General features: G+C 40.1%; 1 long non-coding RNA gene across 3 annotated transcripts in view; it reads right to left on the reverse strand.

The window, feature by feature from the left end:
• Positions 1 to 9,257: 9,257 nt before the first annotated feature.
• The window catches only part of LOC102550593 (uncharacterized), a 107,378-nt gene continuing 93,723 nt past the window's right edge, over positions 9,258 to 22,912 (reverse strand). The window contains exons 3-8 of one of the 3 annotated variants that reach the window (XR_015671599.1): positions 15,329 to 15,448; positions 13,390 to 13,459; positions 12,174 to 12,239; positions 11,188 to 11,280; positions 10,769 to 11,033; positions 9,258 to 9,598 (exon numbers count right to left, since the gene is read on the reverse strand). This is a non-coding gene — a long non-coding RNA (uncharacterized LOC102550593). Of the gene's footprint in view, positions 9,599 to 10,615; positions 11,034 to 11,187; positions 11,281 to 12,173; positions 12,240 to 13,389; positions 13,460 to 15,328; positions 15,449 to 22,912 lie in introns of all 3 variants that reach the window. The other 2 variants (XR_015671597.1, XR_015671600.1) reach the window with 2 other exon arrangements.

Here is a 22,912-nt window from a genome sequence, read left to right on the forward strand (position 1 = left end):
CAAAAACAGAAATAAATTTGGTTAAGGTGTCAAAAGGAAATTCAACTGACTGTAGCCAGGAAATAGGTGTTGGGTTTGAAATAAAAAGACTCAATCCATCAAGAAAAGGCCATAATAAAAATTGTCAACTCTACAGGCTTTTCATGGGAAAGAACATTTAGAAATCCCAAGCATATGAAGAAGTTCAGGAACTCAAATTTAACTTAATAAGATAAAGACATTTTAAAATCTAAGTGTATCTTCAGATTAACTCGTCTGACATTGACCCATTAAATTGTCTATCATGGGAACTGTTTTGATAGAGTCTGGACAGTTCCTTGCCAGAGATGTGACAAGAGGTCAACTGTTTGATGGACACCTGTGTGTATGCCAAAGTACTCTTTCAATTTGAAAGGAGGACTTTAAATGCAGAAGTCAGAGGATACAGAAAAAGGGGAAAGGAGGTATACTTCATAAAGATCAGCACAAGGACACCCAAGAGTATGTGTATGCCCATGCGCACACCCAAATCTTACATTAGAATTGGCAAAAGCTTTGAATGGAAGCATAAGGAACTAACTCACCAAATTACAATGGGAATGTTCTGTCTGCAAACATGCCAATGTGACTTGTAACATCCAGGCTCTATCAAGAAGATATGACCACTCAGATACCACAGGATCACATTGCTGAAGCATACCAACAAACCTTCCCATTTTCAAAGCAAATGAGGCTGAGACGTTTTCCTTATTGTTTTATTTTCCCACAATGAAAAGAAACATCAAAATAAAAACAGAGCCCTTTCATGGCAGAGGAGTGTGGTAGTTTTAAAACATTCTTCCAAGTTACTTGGTACAAATCCCATCCAAGGCTGGGCATGTGCACCACCGCCACCCCAAATCTGGTCTCTGCTCGCTGCTTGAGTGTCCAATCGAGCAAATAAGCAGCAAGATGGTGCCAGGTTCCACTCCCGACTTCAACACAATTGGCAGTTTCCACATCCTGACTCTCTGACTTCCTGACCCATGAGACATTCTTCCTTGGATTCCAGCCACCACTCTGCAAGAAAGTTCAAGTACCCAGCAGAAAGACGGGCCTCAATGAGAAGAAACGAGGGGCCTTGGCCTGCAGCTCTAGCAAAACTCTTCACCAACTGTCAAAGCCATATTGGAGCCATTAGTGAATAACCTTGGAAGTCACCTCCCATCCTGTCAAGCAAACACGAGCCTTGGAGAGCTGAAGACTGAATAAGTAATAACTGTCTTTAAACAGTTATGTTTGGAACCGGGATGCCGCACAACAGTGGATAATCAGAATCAAAGATGAGACTGGGGGATGGGGAGATGACTGGGTGACTACAGAGCTTCTTTTTCAAGCATAAAGACCTGAGTTTGAGTCCCCAGCAGCCCTATAAAAAGCTAGACTCAGTGGCTGTAACCCCAGTACTGAGGAGGTAGAGACAGGAGGATCCCTGGGGCTTATTAACTAGCCTGTCTAGTCAATTAGTGAGTTCTAGGTTGTGCAAGAGTCATTCCCAACAGCCAGAGAGCAATAGAAGAACAATGACGACCTCAGATGCAGCCCATGCACATTCACATGTGAGCATGCACACGCACGTGTGTACAGCACATACACAAACACACAGAAGAATGAAAGGAACTGAAACACACCTCCATACATCTCTAACCTTCTCATATGGAGAGCACCCATTTCCCAACCTTCATAAAACTTTGTCTATGGAACCATTTTTACCATGGTAGCCTTTATTGTATAAAGTATACCATACTACAGAACAGTTTTTAAAGATCTAACTGGTGATTTTATTTGAAAACTCTACAGCAGACACTGAAGAATTCATGACAAAATGATCATAGGGTCATGAAACCTGGGGGTTAGGGATGGTATAAGCACAGAATGTGAATATCTTCAACATTAACAGCAGCCAGAGCTCTCCTTCCTGTATCAGAAGAATATTCCATAATAATACTTGTACTCTACAATATTCTATAATTCATTTAGTCCGTTCTATCAATTTTAACTGTTCATTGTATCAGAAATAGTAGTAGACATAGGTTTCAGATTTTTCACATGTCTTCTCCTTGTGTGTCTTCAAAAAAAATTAAAGATAAAAAACACCTTTAAAACCAAACTGTATAAAAATAAATATATTGTCACAATCTATAAAATCTTATCTAGAACTGCAATAACAATCTTCCTGGGTTTATATATCCCATATGGTCATCTGCTCTTGGCCTCACACTGATTACCCAGGCCTTGCTCCACAGACATTTAGAGTGTAAAACTCATGCGTCTTAGAGAATCATGAAAATGTGGTGGGGGAGGGAATTCAAAGTAAGGGCCACGTGGAAAAGTCTTCAGGACCATGCTGGTGACACTAAGGGAGCAGCAGGGTCAATAATGATAAATGCTTGTTGGGGACCTTGAAAGTGATATACTTGAGCCTTCCTGAAGTGTGTATAAATTTGCTCCAAATAGTTTTGAAGCATGCGGTCTTTCTTTACCATTAATGTAATTCACAAAACCATCGTTCATAACATTCAGCTGATAGGCTTCTCTCCCTGCATTACACAATCTCCCAACCCCCATTCATTTGTCAGGAGCCAACTTGAATGAGACCCACTCTATAAAGTGGACCTTAATCTTTAGCCTTGGTTCTAGACAGATTTCTGGAAGCTCTTTTCCACCATACCTCTGGTGTCCACCAGCTTACTCTATAATTTCTTTGATGCCTTTCTCTCTAACACATGAATTCTGCAAAGTCCTTCTCACTCCTATCACAGCTTCTAGCCAAAGTCAGGTGGTTGCTTGCTGAGTGAATAAATCAATGTATTAGAAAATGGTTGAGAGAACAGCCCTCAGACACAAAACCTGCCTGCAGAGAGCTGGTCTCCCAGGAGCACTCTCCCTCCTAAGCCCTCAGCCCACAGATGAGACCCCACTTTCTCCCCATTGACTGTCCAAGGAGAGATGCCCAGGGAGCACATGGAGCACGGGAGCTGCAGGACAGCGTGGGACAGGGCCCTTCCAGTCTCCATCTGCACACAGAGCAGGGGCTATCCCACAGCTCTCTGACCAAAACCTGCTGAAAGAAAGCTGGTCTGCGAGGAGCGCTCTCACAGGACCAGAGGAGAGACAAACTCCAATAAGAGACAGCAAGACCAACTAACATTAGAGATAACCAGATAGCAAAAGGCAAGCCCAAGAATCCAAGCAACAGAAACCAAGACTTATTAGCATCATCAGAACCTAGTTCTCCCACCACAGCAAATACAGGATATCCCAAGATACTGGAAAAACAAGATTTGGATTTAAAATCATATCTCATGACGATGATAGAGGACTTTAAGGACATAAATAACTCCCTTAAAGAAATACAGGACAACACAGGTAAACAAGTAGAAGCCCTTAAAGAGGAAACAAAAAAATCCCTTAAAGAATTACAGGAAAACACAACCAAACAGGTGAAGGAATTGAACAAAATCATCCAGGATTTAAAAATGGAAAGAGAAACAACAAAGAAATCACAAAGGGAGACAACCCTGGAGATAGAAAACCTAGGAAAGAGATCAGGAGTCATAGTATCACCAACAGAATACAGGAGATTGAAGAGAGAATCTCAGGGGCAAAAGATTCCATAGAAAACATTGACACAATAGGCAATGAAAAATGCAAAAAGCAAAACACTCCTAACCCAAAAGATACAGGAAATCCAAGACACAATGAGAAGACCAAAAGGTAGAAGAGAACAAAGATTCCCAACTTAAAGGGCCAGTAAGTATCTTCAACAAAATTATAGAAGAAAACTTTCCTAGCCTAAAGAAAGAGATTCCTATGAACATACAAGAAGCCTACAGAACTCCAAACAGATTGGACCAGAAAAGAAATTCCTCTCCTCACATAATACTCAAAACACCAAATGCACAACACAAAGAAAGAATCTTAAAAGCAGTAAGGTGAAAAGATCAAGTAACATATAAAGGCAGACTTATCAAAATTATACCAGACTTCTCACCAGAGACTATGAAAGCTAGAAGATCCTGGGCAGATATTATACAGACCCTAAGAGAAATGCCAGCCCAGAATACTATATCCAGCAAAACTCTCAATTAACAAAGATGGAGAAACCAAGATATTCCATGATAAAACCAAATTTACACAATATCTTTCCACAAATCCAGCCCTACAAAAGTTAATAGATGTAAAACTCCAACACAAGGATGGAAACTACACCCTAGAAAAAGCAAGAAAGTTATCCTGCAACAAACCCAAAAGAGGATAGTCACACAAACATAATTCCACCTCTAACAACAAAAATAACCGCAGATGTATTAGTATTAATTGTCCTAGTGGTTGTTCTGAGCCAATTACTGAAACGTATACAAGGTACAAGAAAAATCCTTCTAAACCCTTGGGATTCTAAATAAATGTCCATCCTCAAAATGCCTGCTTCTACCCAAACTCCTGTGAGAATAATAATAAAATTGTCATGCTTATTTTTCATTGGCATAAAGTTCACTGGCATAAAGTCCAAGGAAATGAACTGCATAAACCATCATAGTGTCAGAACACTATCTAGGCATGCTTAGTGAACATCCTGTATTTTCTGTCATGTCTTGCTACAAGGAGGAAACAAGAGTAATCAGGCTCCAGGATCAACCATCTTTGCCATCTATTTACACCCTATAGAGGAAGCCTTGTGTTTTCCATGGATCCCCAAGTCCTGCTTAGCTTCAGACATGTCAGGCCACAGAAGACTATTTCAAAACCATAAGCAATGCTTAACCAGAAGCAAATGTAAACTCTTTACACGATCCTTGACCAGTATGAAGAAAAACTTCATGAATGCACCTATAGAAAATATCTGAACCATGATTTCAGCTTCCAGTAGGCTTCTGAGAGCTTAAGTAAATTTTTGTTTAGATTTATAAGGACATTCTTTGGCCAGTTTATGTCTTGTTGTAAATTCTGTAGATTTCATCCAATTTTAATAAAAGAAAGAGTTCAAACTTTATATTGTGAAAGGAAAGAAAATCCCCTGCCTCTAAACTGTGTTTTTGTGTGACCAAAATCTATTAAATTGTCATTCCCTTGAAGTTATATTTTGCAGCGAGTTCCAGAAATTGTATAAGGTTAAAATAATACTTCTTCCATAAACTAAGTAGTAGGAAAATCTGACAGGTAATTCAATCATTCGTTTATTCAATAATTAAATAAATCATTACTAATCATATACCCCAGGCAATAAATATTGTCTCCAAGCTGATTTATACTCTCTCTCTTTCAGGAATGATCAAGCAATGGGGTAAGTGCTGCAACACGAGTAGGTGCTCTAGCAAATGCACAAACAGAAGGGATAATTAGCCACCTGAGAAAGCAGAACGTACAAGAAGCCAAGGTGGGAGAGTGACACCAGCAGCAGATCTCAGAATCCTAAGGCACAGTCGGGAGACTTTGCCGTGAAGCAAATGAGTCAGAGAGGTCATGAAACCTCAAGATTCAGTCTCACAGAGTGCATTCATGGTGAGATTAATTAATATTCAGGAGACAGGGTAGCTTCTGTGGAGAGGAGATATCAGTGAGCTCAGCCCCTTGTCGACTCTGGGCATCCAGGAAATATGAATCTGGAGCCCACAATAAATGTAATGCTCATAGTATCTAAGGTCCAGACTGTAATCCAAATCGACAGAAATCGAGACTGAAAATGGTGAAGGAACAAGGAAGAGATACTAATGAAGATAATAAATAAAGTTGAGAGAGAAAATATGTACATGTGATGGGAAAATAAAAACAAACTTTTAATCAGGGTGAAAGTGTCCTCTAAAGGATGGTCAGAAGGACTGAGTGGAGAAGTAACTCAAAATATATTGTGGATCCAAAAGTAAGAGCTAAAAGTATTAACTTAAAATAGAGAAGATCTCCTGACAGTGGGTTAGGCAGCCTCCTGGGATATGACACCAAGTCCAAAACAGAGAAACAAAAAGAAAAGAAATGCTGGACTCTGTTAAAATCTGAAGTATGTGCTTAAAGAATGCTTTAAGGAAAGTAAACACCACATAAAGGGGGAAAGAAACGTCAGTAAATCATATATGCAATGCGGAAACGTTTCTAGAATAAAGGTTACCTCTGATTCAGTAATGAAAAGACCCCATGTGAGACTTAGGTAAAAAGCTTGAAGTAGAAGGTCCAAAAGGCAAATATAAACATGGCCAACAAACACATGGAGATCACTGAATAGCTTGAACTACCAGGGAAGTACCAGTCAGACTGCAGTGAGGAGATACTGTGCCGCTCCCATCTAGGTCTGCGGCAAGAAGTGCTGGTAACAAAGTGAACGAGTGGCACCTTGCTGGGCACCTGAAGCCATGCAGGGTTTTGTAAGTGACACTGCAGGGTCTGCCCTGCCGCCTGAATGGCTGCCCCTTCCTCGGTTCATTCTTCCTATTTGACTCTCATTTTCCTACTGTGCCTATTTCATGCGAGATGTTTTGGATCTTGAGGAGTCTCCAAGCTCATGTGTGGAAGACTTAGTCCCCAACGCAGGTAACAGGATCAGGATGGCTCACATGCCATCTATGACATACTCCAGTGACAGACTCACAAGTGCATGGACCACTGGGAAGTAGAAGACGCTAGTGGAAAGAGTAGTCACAGGGACACACTCTTAAAGGGTTCTCTCTCTCTCTCTCTCTCTCTCTCTCTCTCTCTCTCTCTCTCTCTCTCTCTCTCTGTGTGTGTGTGTGTGTGTGTGTGTCTGTGTGTCTGTGTGTCTGTGTCTGTGTGTGTCTGTGTCTGTGTGTGTCTGTGTGTGTCTGTGTGTCTGTGTGTCTGTGTGTCTGTGTGTCTGTGTGTAACTGAAATCATTGAAACTGAGAAATAAAATTGTTCTTTCCTCCTTTACGTTGACTTTCTCAGATCTTTTGTAACAATGGCAGAGGGGTGACCAGCATTTGGATTGGTTTTTCTTTTTCGTTTTGTATCCTGAATTTCACTCCACAGATACAACGAAGATGCAGAGAGTCTGCACACCATTGCCAACCCGTGGGACCCTCCCATTTCCATCTCCTCCCTGCGAGCAGTAAGTACATCCCCACACTCCTGAGGTGTTGTCTCACAAAGTCCAGGGCTTGAATTCATTCTCTCCTGGCATTGTACAGTCTATGTGTGGAAAGAATGCACAGGACCACATGTCCGCAAGCTCAGACTCATACAAAGTATTTTTACTGTCTTAATGAAAGCTCTGTGCCCTGCCTGTCCATCCCTTACTTCTCCAAACTTCTGGATGCCAGCTATTTCTTAATTGCTTTTTCCATAGAGTCACGTGGTTGAAATCATATATGTGAAGCCTTGTCAGACAAGCTCCTTTCACACAGTAATTGGGACTTTTTTTTTGTTCCATGTTCCCAATGTTCACTGGATCCTCTCTTTAAGCAATGAGCGATATTTAACTGTCTAGATGTATCACTATTTATCTATCCAGATCCTGAAGGACGTCCTTGCATCCAGTTTTGATTAGGAATGAAACTTTTTATATATAATATAATGTGTATAGTGTGTGTGTGTGAGAGAGAGAGTGTGTGTATGTGTGTGTAGGGAGATAGATGATGATGATGGGTGGATGGATGGACAGATGGACAGACAGACAGACGGAGACTTAAGCTTTGTACATAAGCTTTCAGCTTTATTGTTAAACACTATATGCTATGTAGCACACAGATGTTTCAAAGTGCCCCTGAGAATGTTCCATACCAAAAGATGCTTTAATACTAATATTCAGTTCAGGGTGGTGGCGAAGACTGATTTGCTATGGACTGAGAACGGCTTTAGGAAAGTAGGAATGAGAGCGAGGTTTCTATTCTCACTTTGGTTACAAATATATGGATTTGAGCAGAAAAAAAATTGAACAACAGGGTCTGTATGAATAAATCCTGGTCTTGCTTTCTAAATGATTTCCAAAAACTATGTGCAAAGGGTTTGGTAGAATGTAAGAAAAGACCAAGGTACTCTGAAGTTTAGAAGACTAAGAGGTATATTCAAGGACAATTACTGAACAACTGTACAAAAGAGTAAGAGGGCGGCTTGGCCCTTTCTCTGCATCTCTCTTCTTTAGCGGTTCTAGTAGCTGCCAGTACATCCGCTACCCCCACCCCTGCAGCCAACTACACCGGAGCCAGCCTGCTCACCCTACCCTGTTCCTTTTTATCAAACTTCTTGAACAATTCCAGTGACTAAATCTAGTAAAGGTTCATTGCTAGCAATGAGTATCCATTTTCCTGGAGACATCTCAGAAGGCTGAAAAACTGCAAAGCGGCTTGAGAACAACGTAATTGCTCTTGATCTTTCCCCAAATTACAGTGTTTCTGAGATGGGATGAAGTAACTGGACAGTGTGTTCGGGACTGTGGTGTAAGCAGACACATGTGTTTGGGGCGGGGCGGGGGCAGGATTATGCAGAGAGGCACTGAAAAGGCAAATAGTACATTTGAATTCACATCTTTGTCCATATTTACTGGAATCCCAGTAATAAAGGAAGATAAAACTTTAATACTAACAAAATGCGGTTTTTCCACCTCCTTTTCATTTTTTAATTTTCTTCTGCTCAGCACTTAGAACTTCACACGCTGCCTCACTACAAATACCTCCTTTTGCCTCCGAAGGTTTTATAAGATTATTATTAGTATTATTGTGTGATATTTTGTTATGTTCATAATATGCTGGGGGAAAACTTACCTTTAAGTCAGAACATGAAGCATTAAAAACAATAAGGAGGCTGGGAAGCATCAGAGACACAAATCAATGTCTTGCATATGAACGGCCAAAACAATCCAATTAAAAGGATAAAACCAGGCCATCACCTTAGACACTGACTTGGTAGCTAAGAACGTATCGGTACAAACATTATAAAATAGAAAACAGAGAGGAACTTTCGTTTCTGTCCTTCCCCTGACTTCCTGATAACTTACACGGAACAGAATAAACAAACGAAGTGAATCAAAGCAGACAGAAGAAATAAGGAGCTTTTCCAACAGACCACTCTGGATGGGGTACTCAGCGAGGACCAATAAAAAAATTAATAACGAACTTGGACACTATCAGATTTGAGAGTTAGTCTGGGCAAGGATTGGAGTTATTATAAAAAGCATTTTTGCTAAGAGTTCAGCATTTTGGAGCAAGCTCGGTGGCCAAGTTTGGCGACTTGACATCAGGCTCATCAAACCGCGCTTGGAAAGTGGTATGATACTCTGGAGATCGCTACACTGGTTTGGCAGACTTGGATATTTTTTATTAGAAAACATTTCCATTGCAACAGCGAGTAGAGTATTAAGGGAGATCAGATCCAATTTTCAGGACATTTATGATTAATATTTTTCATGACATATCCTATGTCAGGGAACTGGGATCCAAGGCTCCGTGTGCTGGGTGTCTACACATGTGTGTGCTGAAACTTGGAAAGCAGATTTCTGCTCGTGAAGCACCGGTCGGTGGACACAGCACCAGCTGCTGCTGCGTGGAAGCCAGGACGAAGCCAGACACTCATTAAGCCTGATGGTGGGGATGGTCGCATCAATTCCTTCTTGTTTACGCACTAAATGTCTTCCAGACTGATGAGAAAAGAAAGGAAGAGCATGAGACAAAAAATACTGAGAACACTATGTAATCAGTCTGTTTCAGGAGGACTAATGTATGCAATGTACACACGCAGCATATACCACAGAAAATACACTGAAGAGACACAGCCCCACATAATATGCAAAACAGTCATTCTCACATATTCAATCTAGGGCTGGAGAGATGGCTCAGCCGGTAAAGACTAGGCTCACAATCAAAAACATATGCAATCTAACACCATAACAAAATAAGTTTAATTAGACACAGCAGCATGTGGGTGGAGTCACTGTTAAGTATACTTTGTGTAATGAAGGGGACTTTATAAAGCTAATTAATTAATAGCAAATAATTGCCTGAATTTGTTATGTTATGAGAGAAATGGTATCACAAGGATTTCCACAGTTGTGGTACCAGATATCTGAAATGTATAATTAAGGCATCTGAATATGGCCTTCCAGTCTTCCTAATCTTAGACATCACCCTCCTGTTTTCTGTTTAAGGAGGAATTGGCTTTGTCTGGATTGTCCTCTCCAAAACATATACCCTACCTGCTTGGTAAAGAAACAGAGCCAGGACCCCAAAACTGAAAGTCGTAATTCTTTCTGTGGCAATGGGCTATGTTGCCTTAAGTGGGTAGCTGCGGGGTAACATTATAACGGGCAGTAACAGGACTGCAGGAGAAAGTGAGTGGAACAAGCAAAATCTTACAAGAAAATTGTTTCTGTATTAGAAACAAAACCTCTTTGTCTGAAACAATCTTTGGGGGGGGGCTTTGACAGCATAAACTGGTTCCAATTTCTGCTAAATAATGAAACAAGTCAAGTCTGGCTCTGGAAGATGCTAATTAATTCAGCTATCTATGAAATGCAAAGGAGGCATCTTTCATGAGGAAAATAAGATGAACTTTTTGCAGTCACATATACACAACTTTATCTCTCTATAAAGACAAGATGGACCCAGAGAGATGGCTCACTGATTAAGAGCATTTGCTGCTCCTAGGAAGAACCTACCTATAACTCCACCCCAGGCAATCTGACACTTTCTTATGGCTTCTGTGAACAGAGAGAGAGAGAGAGAGAGAGAGAGAGAGAGAGAGAGAGAGAGAGAGAGAGAGAGAGAGAGAGAGAGATTTTAAATAAATCAATCAATAAAAAGTTGTGAACCATTATCTGTGGTCACTGTCACTTTTCAGTGGAAATAGAAGAGTCGTAGACCAAAGATTGTCCTCTCCAGAATAGCCACAGAGAGCTCAAGAATCAGTTGCTGATGATCTGGAGCTCTTGGTTCTATGCACCATCCAGTGCAATGGAGGATCTGGAACCAGTCACCCCAGATCTTTCTCTTCATACTTGAGACTTCAGTTAAATGTACAGACTCGGTGGATGCATTTCCAGGCCTCTGTGAGATTTGGAAATGGTGTGTTGATAACTGTACAATGAACGAAATTAGAGAGTAACATCATTAGCAATGCTTTTCAAGGCCCAAGGGAACAGATAGTCTAGTGGCGACAACTGAACTGTGGTGAAATCTCTCTGATGAGCCGAGTGTTCACCGTCTGCAAGATGGCTCCTGAGATTCTCACCTCCTGAGCATCACAGCTGCATTTGGTCGCTCTCAAAGAAACCTTAGCTGTCTCACGGAGTGCTCGTGGGGAGCTCATGGGATGAGGAGAACCCTGCAGAAGTAAAGGATTTTTCAAGGCTAGGCCAGAGAAGGCATAAAGATTCCTGCATTGACTGCTCTGTGATTGCTCTGGGGAGCTAAGCACTATATCATGGAGGCAGCCATGCAGAACTGGGGCTGGACCATGGTGGGAAAGAATTGAGGTTACCCACTCACCAGTAAACATCAAGACACGCGAAGAAAACACAGGTACTGAGGCCCCAGGCAAGTTTTCAAACATGACTGGGCTCACACCTCAACTCTACCTTCTGAAAGAAACCAGAGCATGAGCTATCTAGCTAAATATCTGCAGGTTCCTGGCCTAGGACCACTGCGGCAGAAATGTTTATACTTGTGTTAACCCATTTTGGTTTATAGTAACCTGTTACCTCAGAAACAATAAGTACTACAAGTGGGCTTTGTCCTTTGTCTGAGCATCCCGGTACATCTGAGTTCGGTCATCCTCCTGTTTCCTCAATGTCCCGCTTGTGTCTGCTCAGTCATTTAACAACCTGTGTGAGACTCTCTGCATCATCCCCAGATCTCAAGCAACTTGAATAGATATTCTGTATTTCCAGATTGACTCCGAGAACACAATTAATAACTGACAGATGTGTTTGTTGCCTATAACATAATGGCTGAACTATGTCTGGGTTGAGTATGGGAGAATCATGAAATTATATGGTACCTCGTCAGCTCCAGAATGTCAGGGAAGCAGTAACTATTGAGAAAGCGCCAGTAACTTCAGACTGGTCACACCTTCAAGAGCAATCTCAGATCAGCATGAACCTTTGCAGAGAACAGTGAATGGATGCTGACCAAGGGCGGGTTCACTTAGAACTCAGTAGGAAAATGCCAACGGCTTGAAAAGCAGCTTGCTATAAAGGTTAATGAGGGAACACTAACCGGTCTAATGAGACAAGACGCTCTTTCAGCTTGCCGGAGATGCAGTGGCTGGCAAAGCACAGCATTCTAAATGGAACACAATACACAGAAGGTTGCATTTCACAGGAAATGATGAGTTTATTCAAAACGGTCATTCAGAAAGGTGGCTCCAGAGCTGTGTGTCTTTCTCCTGAACCACCACATCCTTCAAACCAAGAATAGCCTTGGAAGGGACAGGAGCACAGTGAAGATCTATAGAACGACTTGAGCACTGAGAAAGGTTTCAATGTCTTTGACTAGCTTTCTGTGTGACTGAGATGGAATTACACACAAGCACCAGAACAATCACTAAATTAATTCCAGGAGCAAGGTAATTTCAGGCCTGTCTGCTCCTAAGACTATCGTTCATTCATATGTGTACATACACATATATATATATATGTATATATATATATATCATAAACATCCACTGTAATAATTACACAATGCCATCCTGTCTGCCACCCACTTCAGGTTCAGGTTTGGAACTGAGAGATCTCTAATTTACAATAGGCAAAAACCACACCTTACATTTCTCAAAGAAGACCCTGTTTGTAGCATGTAGGATGCTAGAGAGATGGCTCAGTGTTTAAGAGCACTTGCTGCTCTCAAAGAGAACCTAAGTTCAGTTCCCAGCATCCATAGGCAGCTCACAACTGTCTGTAATCCAGATCCCTGAGTTGTGTCCTCTTCTAGCCTTTAAGGGCACTAGGAAAGCATATGGTACCAATATATGCAGGAAACACTCATACACATGAAATTAAAATAAGTACTTTTATTTCCTTTTGAAAGACTAACTGAAATAGTCAGACCATAAAGCAGGAAGCAGAGTTGGTATCCTGGGGTAAAGGCTCCAGGTGTCCAGACTATGCATGTATGTATGACATTTTAGAAATTGTGCCACAGGGTTTTTACCTCTGACACTCCTCCCAGAACCAGACATACTCAAAGCATGATGTCCGTGAAGGGATATCATTTTATTTATTTGACTGACTCTCAGTCCCTCACTGGAAGACAAGCTGATAAATCACCATCAGTGAGTCTGTCTGTAGCTGCTAGGCCATGAAAGGTTCCTGTTCATTTCTCTCCACTGGCATCCAGTCTCTACTCTATAGCACCTTTGCAAAAACAAATTTTCCCCATCATTCATACTCTGCTTGCTGAAGTATTGAGAATCATAAATATTGAACATACTTACTCAATTCCCAAATCCATAATGATCCTATTGTGCCAAATTCTGGTTCTACGTAATGCTCTTGAAATTTCCCCTGAGGATTGTATAAAAATAGAATTTAGTGTGATACTTGGGTTAAACACAGGAAACTTTATCAAAGGCTTTCAAACCATTTTCTGAGTTAGGTTAAGTGACTTGTTGAAGGCTACTCAGAAAACCAGCAGAGTGGGTCCAAATTACCTAACTCTGAATTCTACTTTGGTAAAAGCACAGTTCTCTGGGGTGTTTAAGTCAGCACTAGAAGAATTCTGTGATGTGTTCATAGGAGGTCAAAGATTCACTTCTATCCATTCTTAAGAAGTGAATTAGCATCTAAAAATTTTGGCTTTCTCCAAAAATAAAAAAAAAAAACGAAAATGGTCTTTTCTTTTAGAATAAAAGTCAACATAATTAATCTTAACCTACTATGGAGAAAATGTCACTATCATCCGTGGAACTGACAAGAATATGTTATCATAGGAAAAAAGTCATTGATATGAACTAGATCTTAGTGGAAAAGATTTCCAAATCTTAACCCATCCATTGATGATTACCAAGATTTATATGAAAGGCTGGATTATTATGTTCCTCCCTATTCAGTTTGATGCACAGATTGACAACTGCTCCAATATAAAGCTAAGATCTTTATTCTTAAATTTCTATCAATAAAATGGAGACAGGTATTTCAGACATAGGACATATTTGTTTGTTTGTTTGTTTTCTTATTTCTTATTTCTAGGAGGGGATTCTTATTTACTCATTGCAAAACACTTTTTCCTCCAATTATTACTCTTGGCCTGAACTATACTTTGATTTTAAGACTAAAATTGTCACTCTCTGAAAATAAAGTTGTCACTAAATGAAAAGCATGATTCCTCCAGAGTTTAGATGGCAGTTTTAAGAATGCATCCTCTGATAAGGAATGATCCAGAGCCAGCTGTTACAATAATCCAGCTCATCAGGAAAAGGAATGTTGACTTCGAACATCTGGGACTGGGGATGGGTAAGGGCATACTAGACTCCCCTGGACTCTGCTCTTTCAAACCCATCTAGACAAGAGGAAACCAGTTCACATCTTTGATCAAAATATCAAGACAAAATAACAATAGACAAGACAGCTCTAGAATAAGGTTAATGCTCACACTTTCTAAGCCCTATAGCTTCTTGAATTTCCCAACCTTCAACAACCAGAAAAGAAAACAAGATAGTACAGTGAATATAAGTGAACTTTTGCTACCCAGCTATTCCGTGATAAAAAGGGGAATGGCGTGTTCTGCAGGCGCATCTGGAATAGAATTCTTCTTGACAATAAGTGCAGTCAAAGTTCCTCCCTGATAATTTTCAGAGCTTAGTGCAAATTCCAACAGGAATATGAAAAACGTGTTAGTGCTAATGGTACATCTACAATGTGTCATGTTGAATTAACAGTGGCTAATGTGCTTGGTGAACATAAAAAATAAGAGTTAAAATAAATAGATATAAAGGCAAAATTGAAATAAAATAAAAATAGAAAATGTGCTGATATCTTGACAAACTGCAACTAGCCTTTGCAAAATTAAGAAAAGAATTTAGGAATTCATGACAAACACATAACTTTCAACTAAAAGAAGTCAAATCATGGAATCCTTAAAGACCTGGTTGCAGTGAGTTAGTTAAGCTAAGGTCTCCTTAGAAGACATTTTTAATAATAGATTTAATAATAGCAAAAGGTGCATCTAGATAATACATCCTGTCTGTAAACAAACATTCCAATTTTTATATTTATATCAGTCATTTTTTTCCTTGCATGCAACTTTAACCTAAAATCAATTGACTTAAACCATTAGAAATGTTAATTTCGTGTGAGCTCACGGTTGACTGAGCAAATCTGCTCTGTATCATCTCAGCCAAGGCTGAATTGTCTAATCTGGTCCCAGTCACATGCCTGGTGGTTAGCAGAGAACTTTTTATTATTCCAAGGTCAGTGTTCTTCTCAACTTCTAAACTGATGCTGTAGTGTCTCTTCCTGTCATATAGTTATGACTTTTCTTTCTTTACATCACTTCTGGAGAACATAGAAAAGCAAAAGCTGTAAGTATTCTACTTTCCTTCTGTGATGATAAAACACTTAGAGCAACTTAGGGGACGAAGATTATAATTCAACTTACACTTTCAAATCACAGTGCATCATTGAGGGAATCAGGGCAGGAACTTGAAGCAGAAACTATGAAGGAATAAGGCTTATTGGGTTATTCTGTGACTTGTGCTTAGCTAGCTTTTCATGCAGCACAGACTCACATGCCTAGGGAAAACTGCTGCCCACAGAGGGCTTTGTCTTGTTACACTAGTCTTCAGTCAAGAGAACACACACAAAAACCTGACTCTGAGCCATTCTGATCAAGTCCACAATTACGGCTTCTCTTCTCAGTCTATCTAGGCTGTATCAAATTGACAAATTATGTCTAACCAGAACACCAGGTACTAGGAAATACCAAGATTGGTGTGAGAGATGTTTGGACCATTGTATATTCCTTAATTTATTTCTCAAGCCAAAAGAAAAGAACCAAAGATGTTCCATCATGTCTCATGTCTCATCATGCCTCTAGTCTTTAAGGAAAAAAAATGAAGCTACAATTAGCACAACAGAATCTGAGAGCCATGATAGACCATTGTATTTATCTCAATATGGAAAACAAGGAGTTTCTTATAATTCAAAAAAACAAGCAAGTTATGCTTAGTATAAAAATAGAGGAAATTCAATATTTTATAACACTGTTTAGACATTACATATGCCAAACATAATTCAGGAGCCCTGCTAACACCATTAGAGTAATGAAAACTGAATGTTCAAAAGGCACTTGTCATAGGATAGGGGCCATTCTGTGTCACGTGGTCTGATCAAGAATACCTCATCGCCTGTAAGTGACCAGAAAGAGTGTCATTATCAACTTAATGGCAGTTCAAATAACCTCTGACATCATAGGTAGGAAATGTCTTTCATCACCTTTTCAGATTTCTTGAAATGACAGGAAACACTATTTTGTTATTGTAGTGTTAATGCAGTTAGGGTATGTAATGGTCCCATAAAAGTAAAAACAGAGTGTGAGATTTATAACTACCATGGTCATTTTTGAAGACTATATATATATATATATATATATATATATATATATATATATATATATTTGGTCAAACTCCTGACTGGACTTTTAAGGCATCTCTTTCTTGTCAGTGAAGCTATTTTCACTGCATCAAAGAACTCGTTGTTCCAAACTGATGATACCTATGTCAACCCACAGTTTAAAGCAAGGCCCTGGGTGTGGAGTGAGGATTCTTTGTATATTTTCCACTGATGCTTTAAGATAGCATGCTTCGCATTTTGCCTTTAAAGCCACTCCTAACATTTTCTTTCATTCAATTGATATGTAATAGAATCTTCATGAAATGTTTTTTACCTTTAAAACACAAAATAATAACATATAATTTTGTGATATTTTCATTTAATTCAATAATTGCTTCCATATTTTTGGCTCTGTCTGGCCAATGTCAAACTGTTTTGATTATTAGCTGATGAAAATGAGGAATTTTTTTGCCCCTCTACACCATTCAGCTTTCCCTAATAGCGGTTATTTCCTCTGATAACACAGCTCACAAGCACAGCTTAACTATTTAATTCGTGTGCTTCAGCTCTCTGACTTACTGCAAAGTGACCCCATGGAGTAAGCCCATCTCTGATCCAGGAGAAATTATATCTGTTGGCATCTACCCTGTCCTTCAGAATTCAAAGGGAAAGAGACCACCATGATTGCAGAACCTTGACAGTATACTTATTCTCTTGAAAATATAAAATCTGCAGGCAATGTTGTGCATGGCCTAGTCCAATCACCTGTCAAAAGCTGTGGCAGAGTCAAAACATTTTGCCAGACTTTAAAATGTTTAAACAGACACCTTGGTCAATGGAATCATATTGAAGACCCAGACATGAATCCACTTAATTAAGAAGCCAGAAATATACACCAGAAAAGATAGCATCTTCAGCAAATGGAGCTGGTCAAATTGAGTGGTTCCATGCAGAAATATCCAAATAGATCCATACTTCCCACCCTGCACAAAACACAGCTCAAATGGATCAAAGACTTCAGTGTAAAACCAGATACACTGAACCCAATAGAGGAGAAAATGAGGAATAGTCTTCAACTCATTGGCACAGGAGAAGACTTTCCGAACACAGCACATTTAGCAGAGGCACTAATATCAATAATTAATAGATAAGACCTCATAAAACTGAGACGCTTCTTCATGACAAAGGACACCATCGTTCTGACAATGCAGCCAGAACCAGAAAACATTTTACCAACTACACATCTGACAGAGGGCTAACATCCAAGGTATATAAAGAACTCAAAAAACTAAATATCAAAAATCAAATAATATAATTTGAAAATGATATAACAATCTAAACAGAATTCTCAAAAGAAGGAACTCAAACGGCTGAGAAAAACTTAAAGGTTCAACATCCTTAGCCATCAGGGAAATACAAATCAAAATGACTCTGAGATTCCACCTTATACCTGTTAGAATGGCCAAGATCAATAAAACATGTGACAGCTCACGCTGGCCAGAGTGTGGAGCAAGGACAGCATTAATCTGTTTCTGATGAAAGTGCAAACTGTTTCAGCCACTATAGAAATCAGTGGGGAAGAGGGGTGGATTTCAGGAAGATGGGTATCGATCCACCTCAAGATCTAGCTATACTCTTCTTGGCATATACCCAAAGGATGCTCCATCCTACCCCAGAGATATTTGCCCAACATTACAAGTATCACAGCAACTCATTGCATACAATGGAGTGTTACTCAGCTATGAAAAAACTGAAATTTGCAGTTAAATGGATGGAACTAGAAAATACTGAGTGTGTATCTTAGACCCAAAAAGACCAATATGATATGTATTTGCTTATACACAGATATTAGCTGTTAAGTCAATGATAACCGGGCTACCTACAATCCATATAATTACAGAGGTTAGGTAAAAAGTAAGGGACTAGAGAGGAGGTGGAGAGACAGATCTCCCAAGGATAAGGAAATTGAGTAAATGGCTGTGAATGAATGGAGAGGTACTAAAAAGGAAAATCGAGTGGAGAGGAAAAGGTAAGAGAAGGAGATGGGGGGATATGGGGAGAGACGGTAAAATTAAGGGCCATTTGAAGGACAGTATGGAAGCCTAATACAGTAGAAGCATCCTAAAATATATACATATAGGAAGGGCATCTAAAAGAAATCAGCAGATAGCAGGAGAGACAGGGTTCCAACTGGAAATCTATTGTCACCAAGTGAAACTTCTAATACCAGGATTGGGTTTTTACATCTAATTGAGTTTGGGGCCAAAGGAGTCCCATGAGAACTCACAAGCAACACGGTCTGTTGCCAAGTCCGTAGGTTGCTCTCCGCAAACTGACAGTAAGGCCCCTTGCTGAAGGCATCACCTGCCCAGCTCACTAAGCATTGGCAGGAACCTACATAGAACCGTCACCCTTATCTGTCTTTGGTACAGGAAGAGGCTCCACATGCTATCAAGAGAGAAATACAAACACCAACCCAGCCTCAGATCCTCTGACTACAATGATTTCTACCTGTGAGATATGCTTGCACAATGGTGGTGCAAAGTTTGTAGAAGTAACCAATAAATTTCTGATCCAATGTAAGGTCTGCTCTATGACACTGCTTGCATGACCAGGAACCTGACGTAGATAGCCTAGGGACCAAGAGGTAAAAACTAAATACTACTTTTCTTTGGGAGGGGGGAGCAATAGAGTGGTTCCTATTTTTGGTTGTGAGCCTTGCCTTTAACCTACCACCAAAGGTTGTGCTGATATGTGTGGTCTGTACTCCTATGATAGACCATGCTGAGGTCCCAGACACATGCTAATACTGGATACCATGTGACTATCCATGGTTCACTTTTGCAAACTCACAGTTGAGAACAAGAGACACAGAAGGCCTCTGTGACAATGCCTACCCTCTCACCCTACCACACCCCTCAAAAAAGTAACAGCCTAGACAGAAAGCTATTGAAGAAAAGAACTATTTAAAATTGTGGTAAGGTTGCTAAAAATAGCTCTCTACAACTGATGGCTTTTGGAGGGGATTTGGAGAGGAAGGGCTCAGTTTATTAAGGGGCTGGCCACCAGAAGTTTGATCATGCTCCAGTGGATATATGGGCAGAAAAAAAAAATGGACTTGGGATTTTTTTTCTTGTTGTTCTGCAGGGGTAGGTCACAAAGGGAAGAAGTCCTGGGAGGACTTGGAGATGTGTGATCAGTGAATGGTGTGAAATTTCCAAATAATCAATAAAAATACTATGTTGGGAAAAAGTTTTAAAAACATGACTCATACTGACATTCTGCCATATTGTTACCTTTCTCAACCATCATCAGAGTAGAACCTGCTGCAACAGATGGAAACGAAGATAGAAACTGAGAGGCCTTGGAACCCTCAGCCATAAATGGAGTTTCTCTACCAAAGCCCTCCCCTCCAGGCTCAGGGGACCCCGTGGAAGAGGAGGCCAGAGGAGATGGAGGACAGAGAACAACACAACAGACTCTCTAAATGAACAGAATCCATGCACATATGAACTCACAGAGAATGAGGAGCACGCAGAGGGATGCACCAGATGGGGTTCAAGAAATGAAAAGGAGCTAAAATCATCCAGTGGAAAAAAACGTTTTCAACAAATGGTACTGGTTCAACTGGCAGTCAGTATGTAGAAGAATGCAAATTGATCCATTTTTATCATCTTGCACAAAGCTCAGGACCAAGTGGATCAGGGGCCTTCACATGAAACCAGATGCACTCAAACTAAGAGAAGAAAGAGTAGGGAAGAGTCTTGAACACATGGGCACTGGGGAAATTTTCCTGAACAGAAAGATCATCAATGGCTTAGGCTCTAAAATCAAGACTTGACAAATGGAACCTCATAAAATTGCAAAGCTTCTGTAAAGCAAGGAACACTGTTAATAAGATGAGACGGCAACCAACAGATTAGGAAAAAGATCTTTACCAATCCTACATCCAGTAGAGGCTAACATTCAATATATACAAAGAACTCAAGAAATTAGACCCCAGAGAACAACATAACCCTATTTAAAATGGGGTACAGAGCTGAACAAAGAATTCTCAACTGAGGAATACTGAATGGCTGAGAAGTACCTAAAGAAATGTTCAACATTCTTAGTCATCAGGGAAATGCAAATCAAAACAACCCTGAGATTCCTTCCACCTCACACCAGTCAGAATGGCTCAAATGATCAAAAACTCAGATGACAGCAGATGCTGGTGAAGATGTGGAGGAAGAGAAACACTCCTCCATTGTTGGTGGGATTGCAGACTGGTACAACCATTCTGGAAATCAGTCTGGAGGTTCCTCAGAAAATTGGACATTGAACTGCCTGAGGATCCAGCTATACCACTCCTAGCCATATACCCAAAAGATACTCAAACAATAGAACAAGGACACGTGCTCCACTATGTTCACAGAAGTCTTATTTATAATAGCCAGAAGCTGGAAAGAACCCAGATGTCCCTCAACAAAGGAATGAATATAGAAAATGTGGTGTATTTATACAATGGAATACTACTCAGCTAATAAAAACAATGACTTCATGAAATTCATAGGCAAGTGGATGGAACTAGAAAATATCATCCTGAGTAAGATAACACATGCTCGCGCGCGCGCACACACGCACACACACACACACACACACACACACACACACACACACACAAAACACGCATGGTATGCACTCACTGGTAAGTGAATATTATCCCAAAAGCTCGAATTACCCAAGATACAATCCAAAGACCACATGAAGCTCAAGAAGGAAGACCAAAGTGCCCAAGGTGCAGATGCTTCAGTCTTTCTTAGAAAGGAGAACAAAAAATTTTCACAGGAGAGAATACGGAGACAAAGTTTGAAGCAGAGATTGAATGAAAGGCCATCCAGAGACTGCCCCACCTGGGAGTCCAGCCCATATACATACAGCCACCAAACCTAGACAATATTGCAGATGCCAAGAAGTGCAAGCTGATAGGAGCCTGAGAGCTCTCCTGAGAGGCTCTGCCAGAGCATGACAAATACAAAGTTGGATGCTTACAGCCAACCATTGAACTGAGAATGGGGTCCCCAGTGGAGGAGTTAGAAAAAGAATTGAAGGAGCTGAAGGGGTTCGCAACCCCATAAGAACAACAATACCAACCAACCAGAGCTCCCAGATACTAAACCACCATCCAAAGAGTACACGTGGATAGACCCATTTCTCCAGCTGGATATATAGCAGAGGATGCCCTTGTCGGGCATCAGTGGGAGAAGAAGGCCTTGGTCCTGACAAGGCTTGATGCCACCAATGTAGGGGAATTTCAGGGCAGGGAGGCAGGAAGAGATGGGTGGATGGGGAGGAGAAACACCCTTGTAGAAGCAGGGGGAGAAGATAGGGGATTTATGGATCAGAAACGGGGAAAGGGGTTAGCATTTGAATGTAAATAAAAAATATCCAATAAAAAACAAAAAAAAAGAAAAGAAGTGGGCACATGCTACCATCCCAAACCCAGAAGACAGCTCCAATTGATGTCACCTACAAATGAAAGTTCCCTCCAAGGGAATTTCACTGGCGAACAACTCACGAGGGTAATCTGCATGCTCAGCAGGGCGTGGCCAATGGAAAACAAACTCAATGACATCTTTGAGGTTCTTTGTCTCATAATGCTGTGTCTGGGCTTTTCTTTTCTTTCTTCTTCATCTTAATTTTATCTTACTATTTTTAAATTTATTTTATTTATGTTTTTCTTTTCTCTGTTTATCTAACAGGTCTTTTGTGTATATATTATGACTTCCAAGTTAAAGTTTTGATGGGATTCCTGAGTATAGAAATGAGTAACTCTCCTCATTCTTGGGCCTCCTCTTGGCCTCTTTTCCTTCTGTTTCTCTGTCCTACACTGATGTTTTAGTTTTTGTTTTATCTTATACTTCACTTGATTATACTTTATTTTATTATTATACCTTAGAAACCTGTTCGTTTTCTAATGAGGGACAGAAAGGGAGTGGATCCAAATATGAGGGGAAGTGGAGAGGGACTTGGAGGAGTAGAGGAAAGAGAGAAAAATGTTTCAGGTATTTCAGAAGCAATTCAGAAGCAATTCAAAATATAAAATGCCATTAAGAACCCAGCATGTAACACATAGAAGTATGGCTTCTTTATTTCCTTATGTACATATGTGATGAATTTATAGTGGGTTCCTATGTGAAATATAAATATATTGATTTTATGCACAAATATGTACCAAAGCTAATTTTTAAAATGGGTTTTCATACTCAAAGAAGGAATCAAATTAAACATAATCAGGGCACTTTATTCTTGCCCTTGTGTCTTAGTCATATTTCTCCAAAAGATGAAAATAATAAAAACAGAAACTTGTGTATCTCAAATAAGCTTCAGATTGCTCCATGAGGCTTAGGGAGGTATAGAAGTTTTGCC

The sequence above is a fragment of the Rattus norvegicus genome, chromosome 2 (assembly GCF_021556685.1).
Source record: "Rattus norvegicus strain SHRSP/BbbUtx chromosome 2, alternate assembly SHRSP_T2T, whole genome shotgun sequence".
Taxonomy (NCBI): domain Eukaryota; kingdom Metazoa; phylum Chordata; class Mammalia; order Rodentia; family Muridae; genus Rattus; species Rattus norvegicus.